At 53.1% G+C, this 24,045-nt stretch overlaps 1 pseudogene; it reads left to right on the top strand.

Annotated features, from left to right (window-relative positions):
- The first annotated feature begins 14,378 nt into the window (after positions 1 to 14,378).
- LOC120840766 overlaps positions 14,379 to 24,045 on the top strand; it is a 34,868-nt pseudogene continuing 25,201 nt past the window's right edge.

The raw sequence follows: 24,045 nt of genomic DNA, 5'->3' as shown, positions 1-24,045 counted from the left end.
GCAATCATATTTAAGCGTCTACCTTTTTTGCGGTTTCCACGTCTCTTGGGGTTCGGGCAAGCCAGCGGGCACGGAGAGAGTAACTAAATATCAGTGCGTCATATTTTAACCGGACGACGCGGAAACCTCCTCCACTGACGAAGGCGACCCGCGGTACCGAAAGCGCGCAAAATGTGACGTCTTTGGTCCTGGGCTTACTACTGGTCAGAGGCGCTAAAAGCTTCTTCGTAGTCGAAATACGAAATATAAGTTGCGCGAACCGTTCCAAAAATTTATAAAAGTAGTTTTTGTATAGTATTTTAGATCAGAAAAGAAACAAATGCAGTTTAGAAAGTACGGAAACAAGAAATGACCCGTCGAAATATCCGCCACCAAGCGGCGGAAAAAATGGCGCATACTAGAAAGAGCTAGTGGAATGACGCACCACCGAACGGCAGGCGTAGAAAGGTCCCGGATGTACGCGGCGGCGCTGCGGTCGTATACCGGCTCGAGGATCCGACCGGTTCCGAGCGTTCCGAAGGCTCTCGGCGTGGGCTTGGCTGGCGATTTGGCCCTTTGGCGGTATGGCAGCGCGAAGTGGCTCCCGTTCTGAACTGATCTTTACCCCGTGTTTGCTGTCGTTTGTGGTCAATGAAGTGCTATGCCGAATTAGTCTTTAATTGCGCAGCAAATGCAATGCGAGCCGCCTTGGCCACCCGCTTCATACAGCCTATCCAACACGTGCTTTAGTGGCGCCCTCTCGAGTCGTCGACACGGAGTGCGGAAGCCGTGAGCGCTCGCTGAGATCACTACCCCTCCTCTAGTTCACGGCCCCTTAAGCCAGGACCTACGACGTCATGAAGGAGGTTATTTTTTGCTTGTTTTTGTAATTCTAATTTGCCTATAACTTTTAAAATACAGCGAAATTTGAGAAAAGAAAAGTTCCTTTAAGTTACTACGTTCAGTGCGCTCAGGTTCGGTGCAAATTAAAAAGCAGTAAAAAGTTGTTGCAGGGCCCCTTTAAGTGCCCTAGTCCGTTGACACACGCCGAGGGTTAAGCGGCTTTTGACCTATTGAGCTCGACCAATTGAAACGTGGGGCCACTAAATGTTTAGGACTTGGTTTGTGAAAGTCTGTATTTCTCAACTTTTTGACCCAACCAGACGGAGTTCTGTCAAAGGTGTTTACGTTTAAAACATCCATTCCTATATATCTCTTTTCACAGTAATTGGCGTCTTGAATGGCATTATTTAGATGAATATCATTTATTATCTCTATTTCTGCCCATTTTGTGTATTTGCCTTCAAATCTGTAACGTAAGCGCACAGTTCTTCTTGGCATTTCCCGTGAGCCGGTGTTTCACACTGCCAAAGAGCGAACAAATAAGCCCGTTCCGCAGACTCAACGGATGGCTATTTTCGAGCATCATCCTCCCGTGTCGGTCTCAAGCGGTTATGTGAACTCCATACAGTAAAATTGATTGATGACAATAGCAAATATTTATTTACTACCTCGAGACTTGACAACATAGATAAAGGGACGATCACCCTAAAGACATACATCATAAGTTAATGCACCCCCACATTATCCCCTGAAATATGCTCTGGAAATCTTTTCCGGCATTTTTATCCCCGAGAGGCACTTGCATAAGTTATTTGAAAATAACTTAGCGATTTTTTTTCCATTTTGAAGCTAATTTAAATGACACGTGTTCCTGACGAGTATTCAACTTCTCAAACATATAGAAGTCTGTTGCATCTTTTATTTGATGAACAACGATTTTATGTGTCTGTGGGCTGGATGAAAAAAAAGCACACAGTGGCGCGTGGCGGAACTATGACGATCGCGCACGCAGACCGTCAGAAAGTAACCAATTAAGCAGCTGTAATGTCTAGTAGAGAGGAAAGAAGACGAAGACTCATGGCGGAGTGGACGCATTTCGCATGAGCTCCGCAGTCTTTCAACTATTTGTGAGGAAAATCGGATTCCAGCCAGACTTCAACGCTACCAGCCGACTCAGCTCATTGTAGTGTATGCGTGGAACCTTTTCTGTGACCAACTTCGCAAGATTACTCCCAACGTCGGGTTCGTCCGCCGCCGACGGGGGCCGCATCGCGGACTCCCCTAGCCCAAACTCAAACGACGAAGAGGATATCGCGATGAACCACGATTCCAACGAAGGTGAATACTCAGAGCTCTCCACAGAACATGACTCAACTTGGATCGATGTCGTCACCAAGGCACAGAGGCGACGCCAGCGCAAGCTCAACGATGAGGTAGGCCCAACCGCCGTGCCCAAACCTCCAACTTTCCTGCCAGTACGCAAAGCCGCCCCCAGGCCCAATCCACTTCCCCGCGATGATTTTAAATTAGTTCTGCGCCCACAAGACGGCCTCAAGCTTGCAAATCTGGACATAGCCGAGGTTTCCCTGGCTCTGTTGAATTCGATCAACTTCACGTGGCGCCAAGCCAATCTTAGGGTTCGCGTAGATGCCACGCAAAATACGGCCACAATCAGCACACCCTCTTCAGATGCAGCCAAGGCCCTAGGAAACTTGAAACAACTCAAGATCGGCAACACCATTCATATGGTCACCCTGTATGGCCTGGCGCCCGATGACTCATCCAAGGGACTCGTTCGGGGAGTGCCGCTGCGCTTCTCCGACGCCGAAATCCTCGCGTACTCCGACCAAAGCCAGTTCAAAATCTACACCTGCCGCAGACTGGGCCAATCCAAGATGGTAATACTCACCTTTGCGGGGCTCAAGGTACCCTTCTTCGTGACATTATTCGGCGGGGAGTACCCTGTCTCGCTGTATAAGAAGACAATTCCCGCGTGCACCGTATGCCACGAAGCCGGACATCGATCCACGGCGTGTCCACAACCAAAAGTCAATGTGTGCCACCAGTGCGGCCTCAAAGACCCTCACGAGGGCCACACCTGCGAACCTCTGTGCACCCTCTGCGACGGACCTCACCTCACGGCGGCTCGAGGCTGTCCCAAGCGGTTTTCTGAGCCCTACGTTCTCCGACGGAGAGCGCTCGCGAGGCAGGCGAGAGAGCGAGCCGTGCGGGGGGACCCGACACCGCAACGCGGGCGGCCCAGAGACTGTTCCAGGACCCCGACTCGAAGGCGGCGTAGCAGCTCGGGCCCAAGGTCCCAGTCTACCTCCCGAAGCAGGGAACCCCGGCCAGGCGAGAGCAACAACAAGCAAGTCAGCTGGACACAAATTGTGTCTCCCACTGCTCCCAGTACTCCTAGACCCCCAGCATCAGTCCAAACCACACCCTCACCCGTACCCGTACCGTGTCCGGAATGCACACAACTCAAAGCACAAATAGCAGTACTCCATGCTAGACTAGAAACAATAGAGAAAGCCCAGATAAGAGATACTACAGACAAACGCAAGAAACCAAACCGCCCAGAGAGGGAGCAAACACAAATGGACGTGGTTCCACCACCACCATCCCCAAATAACGACGCACAAAAAACAACACCCCAGGTTCCCGCGAGGAGCGAGGTCCATACGCCAGATGCCTCACAAGTCGCTCAACCCCAGTGGTTTCAGGCAACCATAACATCCATATTGGAGCCGCTTACCACACGCCTGGATGCACAATACAATGCCCTACGACAAGATATACAGACAGTACACCAAGATGTGCAGCCCCTAAAGCAAGATATGCGCGACCTAAAGCAAGATGTACAGTCTCTTAAGCAAGAAATAGAGCGCCACACCATTCGCATCGAACGCCTTGAAACAGTAAACCCACGCAGTAGCCGCAGACCCACCCCATACGAACGAGAATCCCTGGTTGAAAGCAAGGACCCAACCAAGCAATATGACGACTCGCCCAAACAATAACACGAACGGTACGGTGGCTCTCCAGTGGAACTGCCGAGGTATAAAAGACAAGCAGGGAGCACTGCAGCAATACATCTCCTCCCTAGACCCTCAGCCAGAAATAGTTGCCTTACAAGAAACAAATAGAAGCCCTCATCTGCCAGGATACATCACCTATGCTGACCCAACAGAAAAATCCACAGCCATTCTCATAAAAGGTTGCATTGCGGCACTGCAACATCTCACGACGCAGAAGGACTGCGAGCACACGCTCGTAGAAATTATCTCAAAGTCAACGAAGAAGAAATCTAATCTCTTCATACTCAATATGTATTGCCGGCCATCGCGCAAGCAACCAGGAATACGAGAAGTTATTCGGGAAGCCTTATTAATAGCAAAGGACTCACCCCTTCTAATCGTGGGGGATTTTAACGCCCCACACCGACTATGGGGATACACTCACAACTCCAAAAAAGGAAAAGCACTAGTCGAATCCATCGAACAGGACCATCTAACCCTGCTCAATGACCCCCAAACGCCTACCCGAACGGGCACCAGCGTATCCAGAGACACGAGCCCCGACCTTACTTTATTGGCAGGAACTCTGGACATTACCTGGACTAATACACAGGATAACCTAGGATCGGACCATGACATAATCCATATTTTAATTAAAGACAAAAGCTACAAGGCCCACATCGGTTCAGCCCGCATAACCAACTGGGATAATTTCCGCAAGGACAGAAACTCGCAAGACCTCGATCAAAATCTCTCCTACGAAGAACTGATCCAAGAGGCCTTAAAAGATTCCGAAACGCACACTCAGACTATTGCCACCTCATACAGAACGCCGTATGTAGATCCTAAACTCCTTCATCTTTGGGAAGCACGACACAGCCTCACAAGAAGATGGAAACGGCAAAGACACAACAGGAAGCTCAAGAAGCGCATAGCTCTCATAAACCAACAGGCTGCTGAATACGCAGCTGCGCTATGCAAGGAGAATTGGCTACAAGAATGCGACGGCCTACAAGGCACCTTGACCACAAAGAAAACATGGCATCTGCTTCGGCACTTAATCGACCCCCTGAAAAGTAGAGGAGAGTCTAACAGAAACATGACGCGCACACTCAATGCCTACGCGGGTAGCAGCGAAGAACTCCTCAAGGACCTGGCAAAGAAGTACCTCCCGACGGGGGGAGTCTATTCCTCCCCTTCGTATGACGGAACGCCCAATCAAGAACTAGACAAAGATATCCAACTGTACGAGCTACGAGAGGCAATAGCGGACAGTAAGCGGAACAGTGCCCCGGGTGCAGACAAAATCACAAATAAGCTCCTTTTCAACTTAGACGACCGCACCATGGATACCCTGCTCAGCCACTTTAACAGCTTCTGGACGACAGGCAAAATCCCGGACCAATGGAAGATGGCGGGGGTACATTTCACCCCAAAGCCCGACAAATCGCCACATATTGAAAATCTAAGACCAATCTCTCTTACATCCTGTGTCGGCAAAATCATGGAGAGAATCATACTGAAGAGACTTCAGAACCACCTCGATGCTACGCAACAAATGCCGGACACGATGTTTGGATTCAGGAAACACCTCGGTACCCAGGACGTGCTCATTCAACTAAAAGAGGACATCCTTGTCCCAGCCACACGTAACTCCCCGAGAGCCATCCTCGCTCTAGACTTGAAGGGAGCGTTCGACAACGTTGCACACGAGGCGATCCTCCGAAACTTGGTCAACACAGGCTGCGGGGAAAGGACATATAACTACATAGGTGACTTTCTCTCTAACCGCACAGCCATACTTAAGATCGGGGGCATCACCTCCAAAGCACCCATCAACTTGGGATGCAAAGGGACACCACAAGGTTCGGTCCTCTCCCCCCTGTTATTCAACATCGCGCTCCTGGGCCTCCCTGAGCAGTTGGGACGAATACCGAACGTAAGCCATGCCCTGTACGCGGACGATGTGACCCTTTGGACGGGCACCGACTCCCTCGGAGGCTTGCAGGACACGCTCCAGCTCGCCGCCGAGACGGTGAATCAATACGCAAAAAGCTGCGGACTGTCCTGCTCGCCACAGAAGTCCGAGCTTCTCGTGGTGAGGAGACGGCGAACCAAGAAGGACGACGACAACATCCACGTCACTCTCGAAGGGCACGACATCAAGCCAAGCAAGTCCCTCAGGATCTTGGGCTTGCTAATTCAAGCAGACGGCAAGAACGACGCAATGGTGCAACAGCTCAGTAAGACCTCTGAGCAAGTCATGCATATGATACGCAGAATCACAAACCGACACAGAGGCATGAGAGAGAGCGATACGGTCAGGTTAGTTCAAGCCTTCGTCCTCTCGCGCATAACTTACGCTGCTCCCTACGTCACCCTGAGTAAAAAGGAACAAGACAAGCTCGACGTGCTCATACGCAAGACGCTGAAACAGGCTATCGGATTACCCGTAAACGCATCTACGGACAAGCTACTTCGTATGGGGCTACATAACACCGTGGGGGAACTCATTGAGGGCCACTTGTCAAGTCAAAGGACACGACTCGCTCACACTCAAACCGGCCGCAACGTGCTGATTAAACTCAAGCAGGTTCCACGGGACCAGACCCTGCCGCTGGCACTCCCGGAATCGTGGCGCCAACACATATTTGTTTACCCAATCCCTCGAAACATGCACCCGAACCACCATCAGGGCCGCAGAGCAGCAAGAGCAAGAGCACTAAATGAGACATACTCCCGAATACCCACAACGACGTATACAGACGCAGCCAACTACAAGGCAAACGAGCCATGGTGGCCGTTGTGACAGACGGGCACACGTACCTGACCAGCGCCTCCGTCCCACGGGGAACGGCTAAAGAAACAGAAGAGCTTGCCATCGCCCTCGCCCTCACACAAACCAAAACTTCCACAATAATCACGGATTCGCAAGAGGCATGCCGTAGCTTCCAGTCGGGCTGGGTGGCACCTGTCACGCTACGTATCCTAGAAAACAAGGCACCGGACAGGCAGGTCGACATTGTGTGGACCCCAGCCCACTCCTCCATGAGAGGCAACGAACACGCCCATCTCACGGCCCGAGACCTCGCCCACCAGGCCACGGAGGAGACACTGGAACCCACACCCCTCACGACCTATCAAGAAATTACACAACATTACAGGCTCAACAGAAGAACATTACCCGCACCACACCCTTCCCTCACGAGAAGTCAGGAAACCACACTCAGATTACTACAGACTAACACATTTCCCCATCCAATTAGGATGCACCTGCTATTCCCCACACAATTCGACGCCCAATGTCAATTTTGTAACCAACCCGGCATCCTGAGACACATCATATGGGAGTGCGACAACAACCCAGACATGTCACCCCCTTTTCCTTCCCCTACCCCCGAACAGTGGGAGACACTGCTGTCCAGCTCCCTCCCTCAAGATCAGCTCTTGCTGGTGGAGAGGGCCGATCGAGCCAGGACGGCACATGGGTACCTGAATTGAGGATCCACCCCACAGCGTAAAACGCTTAATAAATATTTTTGTCCTCCTCCTCCTCTAGTAGATTATGAAATACTACTTTGTTCTGTTTAACAACAAATCACCAATTAGCAAAGATGATGCTTATTTACAAAGTGGATTGACCGGCATCTTGTCAAGAACAAACATCAAACGCCAAGCTCTGTCGAAGATATGCACTTCAGTGCGCTCTATTTTAGGCCAGATCCGTGCTGAATACGAAGGTCACTCTTTTCTGCATAATTATTCGCCTGCGTCATGGTGCTGAATGAAAACAATATTAGTCAGGGAAGCAAGCATTGTGCTTGCCGCTCAGTGTTCTATAAAAGGTAGACTGAAAGGGTTTGTGCTAAAGCTTTCCTGACATTTTGAAAATATTATTGCTTTTAGCTTAGTTGTATCGTCATCATATATATTGTGAAACGTACTTTATAATCTAGATTTCAGGATATATATGGCGAGAACGTGCCCATTTTATGACTGTATGCACTGTAATTATTTTTTTAAGTACAAGAGCACAGTAGGGCTCGACTTTTAATATTGCGACGCAATGGTCTACTAAGCATGTGTATTTTAGGCGACACACCAGACTGATAACCTTTAGATTCAGGTAAAATATATGCGACTGAGATAAAAAAATGTGATGTTCGGTCATATATGTTAGTCTAGCTTTTGATTTACTGTTTCATCTAAATGAAACGACGCGATTTATTTTTGGTACCTGAAAATAAAAGTGGATTCAACAAATGAAAAAAAGAAGGTAAATAGTTACTCGTTTCACTCCTGAAAAGTGGCTATAGCCAAAGAAACGCGGAAAACATATTCACAGTTTAGCGGTTCGAACCGGTTCGAACCGGTTCAAACCGGTTCGAACCGTTATTCTTCGGTCCCCGGAACTGAACCGGAGCTGAACCGAAATTCGTGAACCCGAACCGGAACCGAACCGATAAAAATTTCGGTTCGACACTCTGCCTCGGGGCCCCGCCATGCGCATGCCGGTTCGAGCGCGTACTTGGCTGGTGGCGGAAGGACGTAGTTCCGCTCGGCATAAAGAGCTTCCTCGATCAGGCGGGCGCCCCGGGCTACCTTTTCAAGGGTCTCAAAGGTGCGGTTGATCAGGTAGACGTGGTACCTTGGGTGACACTGTCTTCTGACCCGAGCTACTCTGTCCGACTCCGGCGACATCGTGTCCGCCCTCTTGAAGAGCCCTTGCATGACCCGAACGTACCGGACCAGACTTTTGCCCGGGTGCTGCGTCCTTGCCTCGAGCTCTCGCAGAATCTACGTCGCGTAGCGTGCAAGCAGGAACTCTCTTCGAAGCCTAGTCTGGGAGTCCTCCAGGCTAGTGAAGAGGGCCTGCGACCCCCACCAGTACCTGGCGCTAGCTTGTAACGCCAGCGGGACAATCCAGTCCACGATGAAGGCTTCCGAGGCACCGGAGGCAAGGTGGTATGTCTGCGGCTCGCCCAGGAAGTCTGCCACGGACTTGACGTCGTCGTACCCCGTGTAGACCGGAACTGTCAAGTGTGGTCGGGGCTCTCGCGGTGGGGTTTCCTGCTGGCCAGGCGTGTGGGCCAGGCGCTGCATCACGGAGTCGCACATCTCCGTGGCCTCAGTGAGCGGGTTCATTTGTGCCGCTGCGGCCATCACGACTTCCTGCTCCCGCGTGAGCATTCCTGCAAGCACAAAAAAAGAAACGCCCACAAAAACCCAACACAAGCGCGCAAAACGATTGCCGAGCTCACAAAAACACAGTCAGAAACACGCCAATACAACGAATCCGGACGTGACGGAACCACGTAACGACGATAGGAAACACGGGGTGTGGGAAAAAAGCTTACCGAAAGAAGAAACCAAGACCCATGTAATTCCTGCGAGTGGGTAGCATACCACGGTTGGGCGCCATTGTGGTCGGTTTGCCTTTCTGCATACCCGACCCGGAGGGATAACGCGGAGCCAACGGTTTCAACAGCAAGAAACTACATTTAATGAGACATGGACGAGACGATTAACATGGTTACCAGCGGCGCCTGAGTCCAGGCAGCGACTGCCTGTGCGCCGCCTCTGATGCGCCTTATCAAGGCGGCGCACGCGATGTGCGCGTGGCTGGCGTGACGTCGCCACCACGCGGGAAAAGTTCGGCACCTTTGCCTCGCAGTCGGGCAACTAGGGTGCGCACAGTGTACGGTTGCCGAGTTTAAAGAGTGCAAATAACCGCGTGAAATTCAAGGCTTACGTCATTTTGCCGTCACAACCACAACTCAGAAAGCCGGAGTTATTTGCGAAATTGGGCATTGTAGTCGCGCAAACTTCTCCATGGCAAACATCATCCGATCCTAACGTGCACCGTGGCCAAAGGGATAGCGGGGCATCTTGGTAGAGATAGGGTCACAAACTAAGCAACGTTTTAAGGTAACGACACTTCAGACATATTGGTGCCTAAGATCTTGGTGGCCAGTTATCGGAAGTTTTATTTGAAATCGCAAGAAACGCCTTTTTGACTTCCAGAAATGTATGATTAGTTCGCGACACAGCAAAACGATATAACTTGAGCTAATTAACACTGCATCTAAAGCTGGGAAGCCCAATATTTGCATTGTGTCGATCAACAGTTGCGTCTGCTCTGAACGGAGCAGCAAGATGACGGAGTCCGCGAGCAGACTGGGGAACGGAGTGCCAATTCTTTATTTGTATAAATATTTTGTTTACCCTCCCGCCAGAGGCGTTACAGAGGGGAGTGGTTTTTGTATTAGGTAAAATAACACAGCGTACCACGTAGAGACGAAAATGTTATACAGTAGAGGGTTCTTTGCAACAAAATGTGGAAAGCGGCAATTTTAAAACACTCGGCATCCGGGATGTCAGCAACGGCTCCGGGAGGTGTATTCACATCACTGAGGCGCTAGAAATGAAAGGCTCATAAAACATTTTGTGCGACAACAGTGTATGCCAATTGTATAAAAATTCAAAAGCGCAAACACCAAGGAAAAGAAGAGGGGACAGGACAGAGGGCTTACAGCAACTGGAAGTTTAGTGCATTCCCCGAGGAAGACATAAAAGAAGAATTAGGCATGTTAAGGTAAAAAAGATGAAACATTTTTGTTATAGTTCATAGATGCATTAAAAATTTAAACTAAATCTGACTTAACCCTTTGACACTAGCGAAAAAGGAATGTAATACAAATTTAAACTACGTTGATGTTGCAGTTGACGTACTTGTGCGTATGCTTGACGGTGCAGTTGTTGTTATTTTCATTTTGAGAATTAATCTTAGGACACAATTCGTTTAGTTTGTTTGGAGCTGATAGTAGCACTGGTACTTCATACTTTGAGGCTATCCGTTTGAAGTTTGGGATATGTTGTGGAAGTAGGGTATCACTGCCGGCCGCGTTTTCTTCTCGCAATTTCGTTTTCTTCTTCCCTTGGGAGTTGTCAGACATTCTGCTACATCAAACAATAATGAATTGGTGTATCCAGAATCCTGCAGCCTTTGCACTTGTGCTTCGAAACTACACTTAGCCGTGTGTACACAGGACTTGTGCAGGGCCGCTTTGAAGCAACTCTGCACTATTCCTCTTTTGATGATCTTAGAGTGGGCAGAATCAAAAGGTAGGAGTCTTTGTTTGGACCGTGGTGCATAAGTCCAACAAGTGTGTGATTCTTCAAAGGACAGTTGTAGATCTAAAAATGAAAGCTTGCTATTAGTAGGCAACTCATGTGTGAATTTGAGTCCTTGAGCTTGTGTCAAGAAAGTGCTGCTTATGATGTTAAATGTAGCACAATCATATTGGTCAGGTCCGATGGAAAGTAAAACGAGATAGTCATTGACGTATCTAAAGATACGTGTTATAAGGTTTGTGGGAAGGCTCTGGGCTATTCCCCGGTCACACGTGGAAAGAAAAATGTCGCATAGGACAGGTGCAACACAGGAGCCAATGCAAATCTCTTTCTTTTGAATGTAAGTATTGTCGCTAAAAGTCACAAAGGTGGATGTGCGGTAGAACCTAAGGAGTTCCATGAAAGATTCGGATGGTATACCACATTGATTTCGTGCTACATTTAACATCATAAGCAACACTTTCTTGACACATGCTCAAGGACTCAAATTCACACATGAGTTGCCTACTAAAAGCAAGCTTCAATTTTTAGATCTAGAACTGTCCTTTGAAGAATCACAAACTTGTGGGACTTATGTACCAGGGACCAAAAAAAGACTCCTACCTTTTGATTCTGCCCACTCTAAGATCATCAAAAGAGGAATAGTGCAGAGTTGCTTCAAAGCGGCCCTGCACAAGTCCTTTGTACACGCGGCTAAGTGTAGTTTCGAAGCACAAGTGCAAAGGCTGCAGGATTCTGGATACACCAATTCATTATTGTTTGATGTAGCAGAATGTCTGACAACTCGCAAGGGAAGAAGAAAACGAAATGGCGAGAAGAAAACGTGGCCGGCAGTGACACCCTACTTCCACAACATATCCCACAACTTCAAACGGTTAGCCTCATAGTATGAAGTACCAGTGGTACTATCAGCTCCAAATAAACTAAAAAAATTGTGTCTTAAGATTAGGGACGCCGCTAGGGGGCCACGGAGTGCGGACGTGTGTCGCGTCGGCTCCGCAAATTTCCCACGTTTGTTTTGGCGGATTCTGGACATTTTCGTGAAAGTTGGTTACCAGACGTCGACGGAAGTTACGAGGACCTCCCCGGTACCAAATTTAACCAGGTGGGCCCGTTTTTTGCCCGTTGTTCGGCATTTCTGTGCCGCTCCGCCGGCGGGAAACGCTAAGCCTTACGAAAAGAACACGCACGACGCCATAGCCCGGCCGCTGAGGCGGCAGGGCGAGCTAGGCCCACCGTATCGACGGACTTTTTCGGAGACCCCCGATTCCCGTCAGAAACGTGCCAGGCGTACTCTAGCGCCAAATGGACGTCGTACAAGTTGAAGGGCAGGAGCTGCGGCCGGACGAGTTTGGCGAGGGCTCGGGCTGGTGCGAAATCAAAAGAAACAAGAAACGGGCCGACAGCGCGATGGAACCGGCAAAGACCCAGCAGCAGGGGCACCAGCAGACGGGGGCCACCTCGACCTCGGGGATTTCAACGGTTGCCGACAAGGCGGCGAAGTACGGAAGGAAGAACGCCCGCAAAGTGAGTCAAATAGCCATGGCGAGCCGGATGCCAGACCTGCCGACGGACGACCACAGGGTCGTCGTGCGCCCCCGAGGTGGCTTCAACGTGTCCGACCACAAGACGGACCGCATCTACTGCTGCCTCCGCAGCGCGGCGGAAATAGGCCGCGAAGCAGCCGAAGAGGACAGCATCTGCCTCAACGTCAGACAGAACGTCGTGGTGATTAGCACGCCGTCGGAAGACCGTGCCTATAAATATGGGGCCATCACCAAGCTCCATATCGGAGAGCGGGAGTACGAGGCAAGGGCCTACAGAGCCGCTCCGGAAAACACCTCTAAAGGCCTCGTCAGAGGCATTTCCAAAGATGAGACCCCGGCGGACATTGTCAGAAGCCTGGTCACGAAGCGCAATCCAAGTGTGCTGCACGCCAAACGCATGGGAAACACGGACAACGTGATCGTTCTTTTCGACGGTTTCCACGTGCCGAGATACGTGTACTACGGAGCGATGCTTGTCAGGTGCACCCTCTTTAAGAAGCAGGTCGACGTGTGTCACGAGTGCGGGAGGCTGGGACACAGAGCCGACGTGTGCCCCAGCCCTAACGACAAGATATGCCGCGGGTGCGGCTGCAGCAACCCGCTTCCGGAACATCGGTGCGAGCCGAAGTGTCTCCTATGCGGCAAAGGTCACGTCACGGGAGGCCAAATACAAAATCCCATACCTGGTCAAGCGGCGCCAATGGGAACGAAGAATACGAGAAGAAGAAGAAGCCGCCGCGGCCGAAGCCTATGGCAACGGCTACAACAGCAGTTGCAGCAGCAGCGGAGGATACTACTATGCCTCGGAAGATCGCCACCTGGGCAATGGCAAGAGAAGGCGCTCGGCGAGCCGCGGAGCGAGCGGAGGCGCGGGAAAGTCCCGTTCGAGATCTCGCGCACGATCTGGTGCGCGCTCCCGCACCGGCTCCCGGACCTCGAGACCAAGAAGCAAGTCAACGACGCGCGGTGGAGCCGGCCCAGGCGCCGCCGACCACGTCAATCGGGGCGACAACAACCACTACGGTAGCAGCCGCAACTGGCAGCAACAGCAGAAGCAACTACACTGCAATCGCAACGGGCAGCAGGTGAGCTGGGCGGCCGTCGCTGCCTCCCCCGGTGGTGGCGGCGTCGCGGGGCGCCCCGGTGGGGTCGCCGTCGGTGGCGTTGGGGGCCCCGGTCCCGGTCGCGTGGGCGGCGGCGAGCTGGAGCGAGCGATACAGGAACGCCTAGGGCCCTTAGAATCGACAATTAACGAACTTAGACGCGAAACGCGTTTCTTAGAGAGCAAATTTCCAAATTGCAAGGCGTGTCTACACAACCGCAACAACAGCAGAAACGACAGATGGTGTTAACACCGCCGCCACCTCCGCCTCTTCCGCCACGGCCTTTGCCGGCCGAGGTAACTGAGGGGGACGGGGGCTCGGTGGAGACGACGGACGAGCCTGAAGACCGCCCGGTCTCTTCGAAAAGGGTCGCATTAGACCCCGAGAGGCCTGAACCAAGTGGCGGTCGCTTCGAAAGACTCAAGAAGCGCGTAGAGAACATCGAGAAGAGCCTGGACGAACGTTTCGCGAGACAGACGGAACAAATCAACGAAATGTTTAACGTGGTTAATAACTCAGTGGCCCTGCTCGCGGAACAACTAACCCAGGCGCTCGCGACGCTCACGGCGCGCATGGACGACGTAGAAGCGAGGCCTCCGCCCGTTACGGGCAGGCCGATTCGGGCACCAGGGAAACCGTACGCCAGACCGCAGCAGCAGCAGCAGCAGCAATCCCCGCTGATGGAAGCAAAAACGCAGGAGAAACAGCCGAGTTGATCGGGCGGCGGGCAGCATTAACATACACGTTTCACCATGGCTAGACACGACAAGAAAAACACGCACGCTAGCAAATACCCACAACAGTACACGATCTGGCAGTGGAACTGCCGGGGCTACAGGAGGAAGCGGGGCAATCTCCAGCAATTCGTTCGCAGCCGCGAGAAGAAGCCGGACGTGATCCTGTTACAGGAGACAAACGCTCCGGTCAAACTCGCGGGGTACAAAACAATAGATGCGGCGGGGACTAGCGAGGGGCAGAGAAAGAGACGCGGCCGGGCGGTGGCGGCGAGGCGACGAGGGCCGCGAGCGCCGCTATCGTCGTCGCCGGCGCCGCCTCCTCCCTCGCCGCCGGCCGCCGCCGTGCTCGTTCGGCGCAACGTAACGACGGCGCAGCGCGAACTTTAAGGGATTAAGATACCACACGTGTTCGTCGAGCTAATTCCGAGGAATGGTCAGGGATTGTTCGTCCTGAACGTATACAGCAAACCCTCGATGCAGCACCGATTCGGGGAGCTATTCCGCAGGGCGCGTGCAGTTGCCGGCGATGGGCCGCTACTCATCGCTGGCGACTTCAACGCGCCTCACGCTGCCTGGGGGTACGGACGAGAAACGCCCAAGGGCAAGCGCCTGTGGGAGGACTCGCAAGACCAGGGACTGGAATTCATCGCGAACCCTTCTGATCCCACGCGGAGGGGTAACAGCGCGTGCGTCGACACGCTACCGGACCTTGCGTTCGTGGCGAACGTAGCCGCAGCGCAGTGGCAGAACACGCAGGAGGATCTAAGAAGCGATCACTTGCTGATCGGGATTCGAATAGACACGGGGCAGCACGGTCGCGGGTTTCACTCCGACGGCGACAGGAAGGCGAGGGGACGTAGGCTCCTAATCGTGGAATGGGACGCGTTCCGTAAAACGCGCAAGGAACCCGAACGAGGCGACGGGCCGATTACGAACATTGATGTATGGACCGAGACGCTTAGAAGAGACGTTGACGCGGCAACGCGCGAGGTCCCGCCCGAGGCGAACCTCGAAGTGATCGACAGCAGACTCCTGCACATGTGGGAGGCCAAGCGGGCCCTCCTAGACAGGTGGAGACGTCAAAGACACAATAGGACCCTACGCAGACGCATAGCCAAACTAGACAGGGACATAAAGGAACATGCCTTCCAGGTGTGCCGCGCGCTATGGGAGGAGACGTGCAACGGCCTAGAGACTCAATTGAGCGGCGCGAGCGCTTGGCGCCTCTTCCGGCACCTACTGTATCCGGAGGAGACCAGGACCGCCCAGGGGCACAAGATTCGCAGACTCGTACGCGACTTTCGGGGCACGCCAGACGACTTTCTAGAGGCCGTGCGCGAACGTTACTTCAGAGCGGGCGAAAGGGTCCAGCACCCTGCGTACGACGGAGCCGAAAACGAGAAGCTAGACGCGGAGTTTAGTGAAGCGGAAATCAGGGCGGTTTTAAGCGGTCTCACTACCAGGTCGGCGCCCGGCCCGGACCGGGTGACCAACAAGACGCTTCGAAACCTGGGCGACGAGTCGATTACGCGACTCACGGCCTTCGTTAATGAGTGCTGGCGCGAGGGCTCTCTCTCCGACGCCTGAAAAAGGGCCCGCGTGGTCATGATTCCCAAACCGGGCGAGCAGGTGACGATATATAACTTAAGACCGATCTCGCTCACGTCCTGTGTGGGGAAAGTCATGGAACACGCGCTACTGACTCGTGTAACCAATTATCTTGAGGACAGCGACGTTTTCCCGCACACAATGCTGGGATTCCGTCGCAACCTCTCCACGCAGGACGTGATGCTGCAGCTCAAACACCAGATTGTAGATGATACTTCCAGTTCCACCAAGGCGATCCTCGGTCTGGATCTCAAGAAAGCGTTCGACAACGTTGAGCACGCGGCGATTCTTGACCGCGTCCGATCGCTGGGACTAGGCCTAAGGACGTACAACTATGTACGCGATTTCCTCACTGGCAGGCGCGCGAGTGTCGTCGTGGGCAACGCGGAATCCCCGGAATTCGAGACGGGTCCAACGGGCACGCCACAGGGCTCCGTCGTGTCGCCCATGTTGTTCAATTTGGTCCTTCTCGGGCTCCCCGCGAAACTAGCAGAAATAGAGGGGCTGCATCACAGCCTCTACGCGGACGACGTCACCCTCTGGGTCCCCGGAGGACGATGCGACGGCCACGTGGAAACGACTCTGCAGGCAGGCGTGGACGCGGTCCAAGAGTACTTGCGGGGTACTGGCCTCGAATGCTCGGCGGCCAAGTCCGAGCTCTTACTCTACAGACCCACAAGCAGGGGTCGTAAAAGCCTCCTACATGAGGATGGGGGGCGTTCGGAGATTCGAGTAGTAATGGCTGACGGGGTTCCCATACCGCGCGTGAACCAGATCAAGGTATTGGGACTGCATCTGCAGTCCAACGGACACAACGGCGAGGCAGTGCGAAGACTCGGGCGTTCGGTACACGATCCGACTCCTTCGCCGCATAGCAAACAGACGCAGCGGCATGCGGGAACACTGCGCGATCCGCCTCGTACAGGCGTACGCGATCAGTCGCATAACGTACGTGGCTCCTTACTTAAGATGGCTGGCGTCCGAAAGAAACAAGGTCGAGTGCATGATACGTAAGGCGTTCAAGAGGGCGGTCGGCGTCCCCGTCAACGCGAGCACGCACAGGTTCCTCGAGCTGGGCCTGCACAATACCCTGAGCGAACTGATCGAGGCGCACGACGTGGCGCAGTACGAGCGACTGTCCAAGTCCAAGACGGGCCGGCGCATCCTCGAGTCGCTCGGCATAACCTACCACACTCAATGCGGGGAGAAGACGGCAGTTCCGACCCCGGTCCGCGATCGCCTGCTCGTCCCGCCGCTCCCTAAGAACATGCACCCGACGCACCACGTCGGGCGCCGCAACAGACGAGCGAGCGACCTTCAGAGGAGGTTTGGTAACAGCGACAAGGCAGTGTACGTGGACGCCGCGCGATACGGAGAGAGAAGGCGCGCTTACGCGATCGCGGTGGTAAGCCGAACTGGCAATTGCATCGCGAGCGCCACGGTGCGCACGAGATACACGGAGGCGGCCGAAGAGGCCGCGATAGCCCTTGCACTGGTCGCGGCACCGGACGCCGCAGTCGTGATCGGCGACTCGCAGGCGGCCGTCCGCGGCTTTGCACGCGGCCGAGTCTCGCGAGAAGCGGCCCGCATACTTCAAACTCGCTATGGCGGCGGGGACAGAGGCGAGCCTCGAGAAACGACGTCGTCGACGTCGTCGTCCTCGCATTCCCAAACCGAAAACGCGAAGGTCTTCCTCCTGTGGACCCCGGCCCACGCCGGCGTCCCGCTGGCGGGCAACGAGGCGGCCCACGCCGCGGCTCGAGGTCTCACTCGCCGAGCCGCGGCCGATACGGTGGCCGCCTCCGCCCCCGAGAGCGGTGCGGTGGCGATGGCGGCGGGGGACGTAACAACAGAAGAACAGCAGCAACAACCGGAATGGTCGTGGGGCGATCGACGGACCACGTTCAGGGACATCACCCAACATCACAGATTAAACAGACGGAAATACCCGCCACCACACGACAAGCTAAACAAAACAAAGGCTGTAACCTGGAGATTACTGCAAACGCACACCTACCCCAGCCCGGCGACTCTACGCCACTGTTACCCGAGCCTATAGACCAACACACTGTTTACAAACAAGCCCGCGTTTGCCCACACCAGGTGTGGGCACTGCGCAAGCGCATGAACCAGATTCGCGTGAGGTGAAGCTTCTGCGCATGCGCAGTGGCGACAACAGCGCCACCGCAGAGGTGTGACGTCAAAGCCGCGTGTTGGTCTATACCTAACGGACGCGTGTAAAACGTGCGGAAACAGAGCTACGCTGCGACACATGCTTTCGGAATGCGCCGGAAAAGAGAGTATCCCGGCCACTGCTCACGTTGCGGCGGACGTTAGCCAGGGAGAAAATTCGAGCTCAATCGTCGCCGCCGCCGCGCCGGGGCCGGGGGCAGCCGCGGCTGCGGTCGCCGCCGCGGGTCCCCTCCGGCGGCGTCGCCGCCGCTGGGAGGAGGCGCTCACCAGCGACGACCTGGCCGACCAGCTTTGGGCCGTCCGGCAGGCCGAAGATGCCTCCCGGGTCCAAGGACTCCGAGCCGTCACCTGAGGCACCACCACCTCCATCATCGTCGACGGAGGGTGGGACGGGACAGGGGTTAATCCCCTTCTTCCCCATCTCGCCCGAAAGCAAAACTGCTGGGCCGAGTTCAATAAAGTTTATTTTCTCTCTCTCCTAAGATTAATTCGCAAGATGCATATAACAAAAACTGCACCGTCAAGCATACTCACAAGTCCGCCAACTGCAACATCAACTTAGTGTACGAAATTCCATTCACATGTGGGAAAATCTACGTCGGACAATCTGGGCGCTGTGTGAACGTGAGACTTCGAGAGCATCAACTTTCTCTGAAATCATCACCATCGGGACATCTCGCCATACAAGTCCGGGACTGCCCACTTCACACCCACATTCCAACAAACTAAGATCCTCAAGCATTACCATAAAAAAAAGATCCAGAGAACTCTATGAAGTGAAAACTGTATCAGTGCTCGGTGGCGCCCGAAAGAAATGCGACTGACTCCGTGTCACGGCAAACAAAAAAGAATGTTTATTCCCTCGTGGCCCTGCACAAGACACGGGCCCCACGGCACGCGGCAGTCTCGAACGAAGCGATTTACAGCGCGTGTCCCTGGTTTTGAGAGTATACGTCAGTGTTGCCCGACTGCGCTGAGCTGTGGAGTTTCTCGTCAGTAGGCTGTGGCAGCCTGCGTTGGCGCGATTCCGGACGCTGGTGGCGGCTGAATTGCCGCGTTTTCTTTTTTATCTTGTGTTTTGTGGCGAGCATAATTTATAAAGGTCTTTAACAAAGCGGTGCTCTATTTTTGGGAACAAAAACAAAGAAATGAAAGCTGTTTTGGTGAGTCCGTGCGCGACAGAACAAATGAAACTGGAATGTTTGTTTAATTTTATGTTCATTGTTTTACGGCACAGTAAACTCAGCCGTGTCAATCTATAAAGGTCAAAATATTTGACCACACAGGGTATCCGTACTGCATGGATATTCCCCGCCCACAACATAAAATTCAATGAGTCTCATCAATCGAACAAAAAATATATTGTACGTACCCCTCGGTGCCGCGTTATCTGAACAGAATTTGAGAAAGGTCTCAAATAACACAGCATGTCCAATATACAGTGTCGACGATAGTCACTTCACGACGATCGGACTGAATCCGGCGTGTTTTGGGGAACATGCACAAGAGAGCTCCTTTTTTGCGCAGCTTCATAGCAAATGAACGAATGTGCTTATTATGTCGCCACACCCCGGACCCGACCCTATCAGCTAGTTTTTGCGAAGACCCGGAACACAGCCTGGATGGCTTTTTGGAGATTATATCGACGGAAATAATCCTCCAAGCACGTCGAACTGCCTGTGTCGCGGGCTGCTTGACGTTCGCCCTCTTCGTTCGTTTCCTGTGAAGGCCGAGCGGGCTACGAGCCCTGGTATTCCCTGGTTCTCACAGTGGAAGATAACATACAAAGGGTAAGCATCCTAAGCAAGCGAATAAAATAAAAACTTCCAAGAAAAGCCGGCGAACACCGAATGCAAAATGCAGGTGGGGAGTCACGCTGACCGGGTTTCCACAGCTCAGGCGGGTGCCAAAAATTTCTGGCTGATAGGGGTCGCTCGATTCGCAAAATGGCGGCGGCCAGAGCGCTCTTTTTGGAAAGGTCTATAGAAAGCGGTGTTGCGATAGGCCTTGGCGAAGGTCACGTCCTTCCTTCGCCTCCCCTTCTTGTCCACCCGGCAGGGTTTGGCCTTCGCATTTAGGATCGGCGCCCGGCCGTCTGAGCCGTTGTTGACAGAACACGTCGCCCGGCGCCGCGTGGACGCCGCCACACCTGGGAGCGGAGCTGAGCCGGACTCCTCTCTCTGGCTGCGGGGTCAGTCGATCCAGGAACCAGCTGCCCTGCCGGGAGAGGATTCCGGGGGACGACGACGGCGGCGGGACTTCCGGCCGAGTACGTTCGGCTCAAGTTTTCGTCCGGCGTCACTTGCGGATTATCCCGCTAAACCTTTCCCGAGCCAGGACGCCGCATAATGAGGGGATCATCTCCATCACGGTCAACGTCTCACGAGCTGACAGCGGACCCTTCGTCACCGACTCCTGGCGCGGCTTATCGAGGTCAAGAATGCCCCGGCGCCGGATTGGGAAGCCCGTCCGGCGCTGCAGTGTGTGCGTGTATGTGTGTGCGCGCTCGAGAGGATGAGTGGGGGCGGGGCCTGAACGTGACGTCCGTTGGCAGTTCGGCCACCATTGGCTGCCAACCGCTGGAACATCAACAGCGACTGTATAAAAAGAGCAAACGAGAGGCCGCGAGTGTGCTCTCCGACGAACAAGAAACTTCTGTACATATGTAATATAAACAGAGTTTATCACGAGACACCCTCCCGTCTCCTGATGTCCCTGCCTGGAGTCGGCCTGCGGTTCCTGTCCTCGCCTGGCCCTGCCTGAGGCTGCCTGGGGAACTCCTCGGTCGCAACAACGGGAAGTTCAAAAGAGGCTCACGCCACATCTCCCTCTGGGGATGAATAAGAGTTTCGAGTAGCCTGTAGCTATTCACCAAACCGTTAGGGGGCAAACACTTTTCTTCCAGCCTTCGTCACTGCCACGGGAACTCTGCAGTCTTGCGTCGATGACTGAGACTGCGAAGCCTGCTGCAATGTTGGTGGATGCCCCATGGCGTCTTCCTCGGGTAAAGCAGGTCCATCAGGAGCGGTCGTGTTGGCTGGCCACAATACCAGCTTGTCGCGTTGACCAGAATGAGCCGGAATTCGGTTGACGGCTCTTGGGTTGCGACGGACGTCCCATCTTGTGGTTCTGACCAAGTAAGACCTTAGCGTGTCCGCTTGACGGAGGACCTCCCCTGGGCAATAGAGGTCCTTCAACCACACAGTCGATCCGGGACTCAGTTTGGGTAGCCGTCGAGCTGCATGTCGGCGGTCGAAGTGTGCCCGTTGGCGCTCTTTGACTTGACGGTCGCGTCTAGTCGCGACGTTGTCGTTGACTTGAACAGGAGTCAGAAGAGCTGGGTACACCGGGATCCGCATACGCAGACGTCACCCCATGAGGTGTTCGGCTGGAGTCCGCCCTGTCGGACCCGGGGTATTCCGGTACGTAAGTAGAGCTAAGTACGGGTCCTCTGCTTTCTCAAGCAGATTCTTCATGGTCTGCACGGTGCGCTCGGCCTCTCCATTCGCCTGAGGATGAGGAGGGCTGCTGGAAGTGTGATGGAAACCGTAGTTCGGGGCAAACTCTGCGAAAGCATCACAGGAGAACTGTGGTACATTGTCGCTTACTACCGTTGCAGGTACCCCATGGCGGTCGAATATGCTCTTTAGACGTTCGATGACAGCCTCAGCTTTCGTTGACGATATATAGCCGATTTCGGGAAAGCGAGACCTGTAGTCAACCCAGAGCAAATACTCCTTGCCTCGTAGATGAAACAAGTCCAGCCCAACCATTTGCCATGGCAGAGATGGCGTCACCGTTGGCACTGAAAGGGAGATGTGTCTTTTTGTTGACGTACCATCGTGCATACAACGCAGTTATTGACAACCCTTCTACGCTCGGACGACAGGCCTGGCCACCAGACAGTTTCTTTCGCACGCTGCCTGCACGCTCCAATTCCCTGATGTCCCTTGTGGAGTCGTTTCAGCATCTCCTTCCTTAGGGAACCAGAAATAAGGAGGCGGGTTCCATAAAGCAGAACGCTTTCGCAGTGGGACAGGCTTGCTCTGTACTCCCAAAAGGGCGACACGTCGAGAGGATGTCTTGACTTTGATGGCCATCCGTTTATGCAGCACTCCCGAAGCATCTGGCAGAGAGCTGCTTCGGAGTCGCATCTCTGCTCCAGCAGTGAATGACTGAACCTCAGCGCAGGTCATTGTCTCCGCTGGCTCTTCCTCACTCACCGGAGCCCTTGATAGAGTATCAGCCGTCGAGATGCCTTTGCCAGGAACATACTGCATTCTGAAGCGCAACCGCCTGTCAAGACTGAAGACGCCGACTTGGACGCAGTGGCGAAAGGCTCGTCATCTAAGCCTCGCAGCGCTCGATCTTCTTCGAATGCGAAGCGAACCTCAAAAGGATTTGCCTAGCCTGGCGATCCATGCCGGCCATTCCGAAGCGTTCCCAAAGTGGGAAGGTTCAGGCGGCCTGAGGGCGAGTCCGGTGGCGACGCTTGCCCCATCCATGACTCGGTGCGGTCCGTAACCGCAAAGCGACGCCCGAAGCTTCAGAGGCGGTGGGATCCCACTTCTGACACCATGTATCGGTGCTCGGTGGCACCCGAAATTAATGCGACTAACTCCGTGTCACGGAAAACCAAAAAGAATGTTTATTCCCTCGTGGCCCTGCACAAGTCACGGGCCCCACGGCACGCGCGTGCGTGCCTCGCTTATATTGTCACGGGTAGTGACCAAAAATAACAAATAAACAAGAAGAAATAAACGTTTAATGTGGCGAACTTGTTCCAAAAAAATAAAAGAGTACAAAAGATAATAATAGAACGTCGCAGGCGTCGAAGTCGGCGTGGCAGCAGAGTCGAACGCTGGGGCGAGACTGAATCCTGCTTGCCAGGCGGAGCCGCTTTTGTACACACGTTGGCTTCTGGAGCGTTCGATGTAGAAGGTTCGACGCGGAGAACATTCTAACCTCGAATCAGCTAGACGGTTCTCGAATTCACTAGAACATCACATTACAGTGTAAACAAAAATGCGTAGCCGCGGCCAGGAATCGAACCCTGGCCCTTCACGTGGGAGGTAAGCGCGATAACCGTTGTGCTACGGCCGCGGTGCCTACTTGGCGCGCGGCAATATGAAGCGGGAAGTTCTCGGGGGATCGGGGGAGCTTGCATAAGCGCACCATCAATAGCGCTGTCCGAGAAAGAGGTGAAATACCTCGACCTTTTTTTTCTTAACGCGGGTCGCTTTAATGTTTTCCAGCCTTATCTTTGACCTGCTGATTTTGTTTATACTTCTGAATTTTTATTACATTCCTTTTTCGCTAGTGTCAAGGGGTGAAGTCAGATATAGTTTAAAGTTTTTAATGCATCTATAAACAATAACAATAATTTTTCTTCTTTTTTACCTTCCCATGCCTAATTCTTCTTTTGTGTCTTCCTCGGGGAATGCATTAAATTTCCAGCTGGAGTAAGCGCTCTGTCCTGTCCCCTCTTCTTTTCCTTGGTGTTTGCGCTTTTGAATTTTTATACAATGTGTAGTCAACTAGCCCAACAGTTAATTTTGATTCAGCATGCCAATTTCATGACGATAACTGATGCGTGTTTAAACGTGATTAGGTGTTGTGAGTAGTATTTTGTCTGAATCAAATGATTATGATATATCTTATAAAACAAGCAGACACAAATAGGTTTTATACGTTGCGAAAAAAGCAAGAATGATACTCTAGCTTTCATTGTGGTCACACTGGATGTACAATGATGACTTGAGAGGACGAAACGAGACGCGCGGTTCTGAATCGCTTCTAAGTCAAAGATAAATGGTGCCATAAGAGGATCCCAAACGGAAGCTGCATATTCTGATTTTTCTACGAACTAATGTTTTACTTA

The sequence above is a fragment of the Ixodes scapularis genome, unplaced genomic scaffold, assembly GCF_016920785.2.
Source record: "Ixodes scapularis isolate PalLabHiFi unplaced genomic scaffold, ASM1692078v2 PGA_scaffold11__112_contigs__length_91849675, whole genome shotgun sequence".
Taxonomy (NCBI): domain Eukaryota; kingdom Metazoa; phylum Arthropoda; class Arachnida; order Ixodida; family Ixodidae; genus Ixodes; species Ixodes scapularis.
The sequence above is the reverse complement of the archived record's forward strand: the minus strand, read 5'-3'. Positions and strand labels throughout refer to the sequence as shown.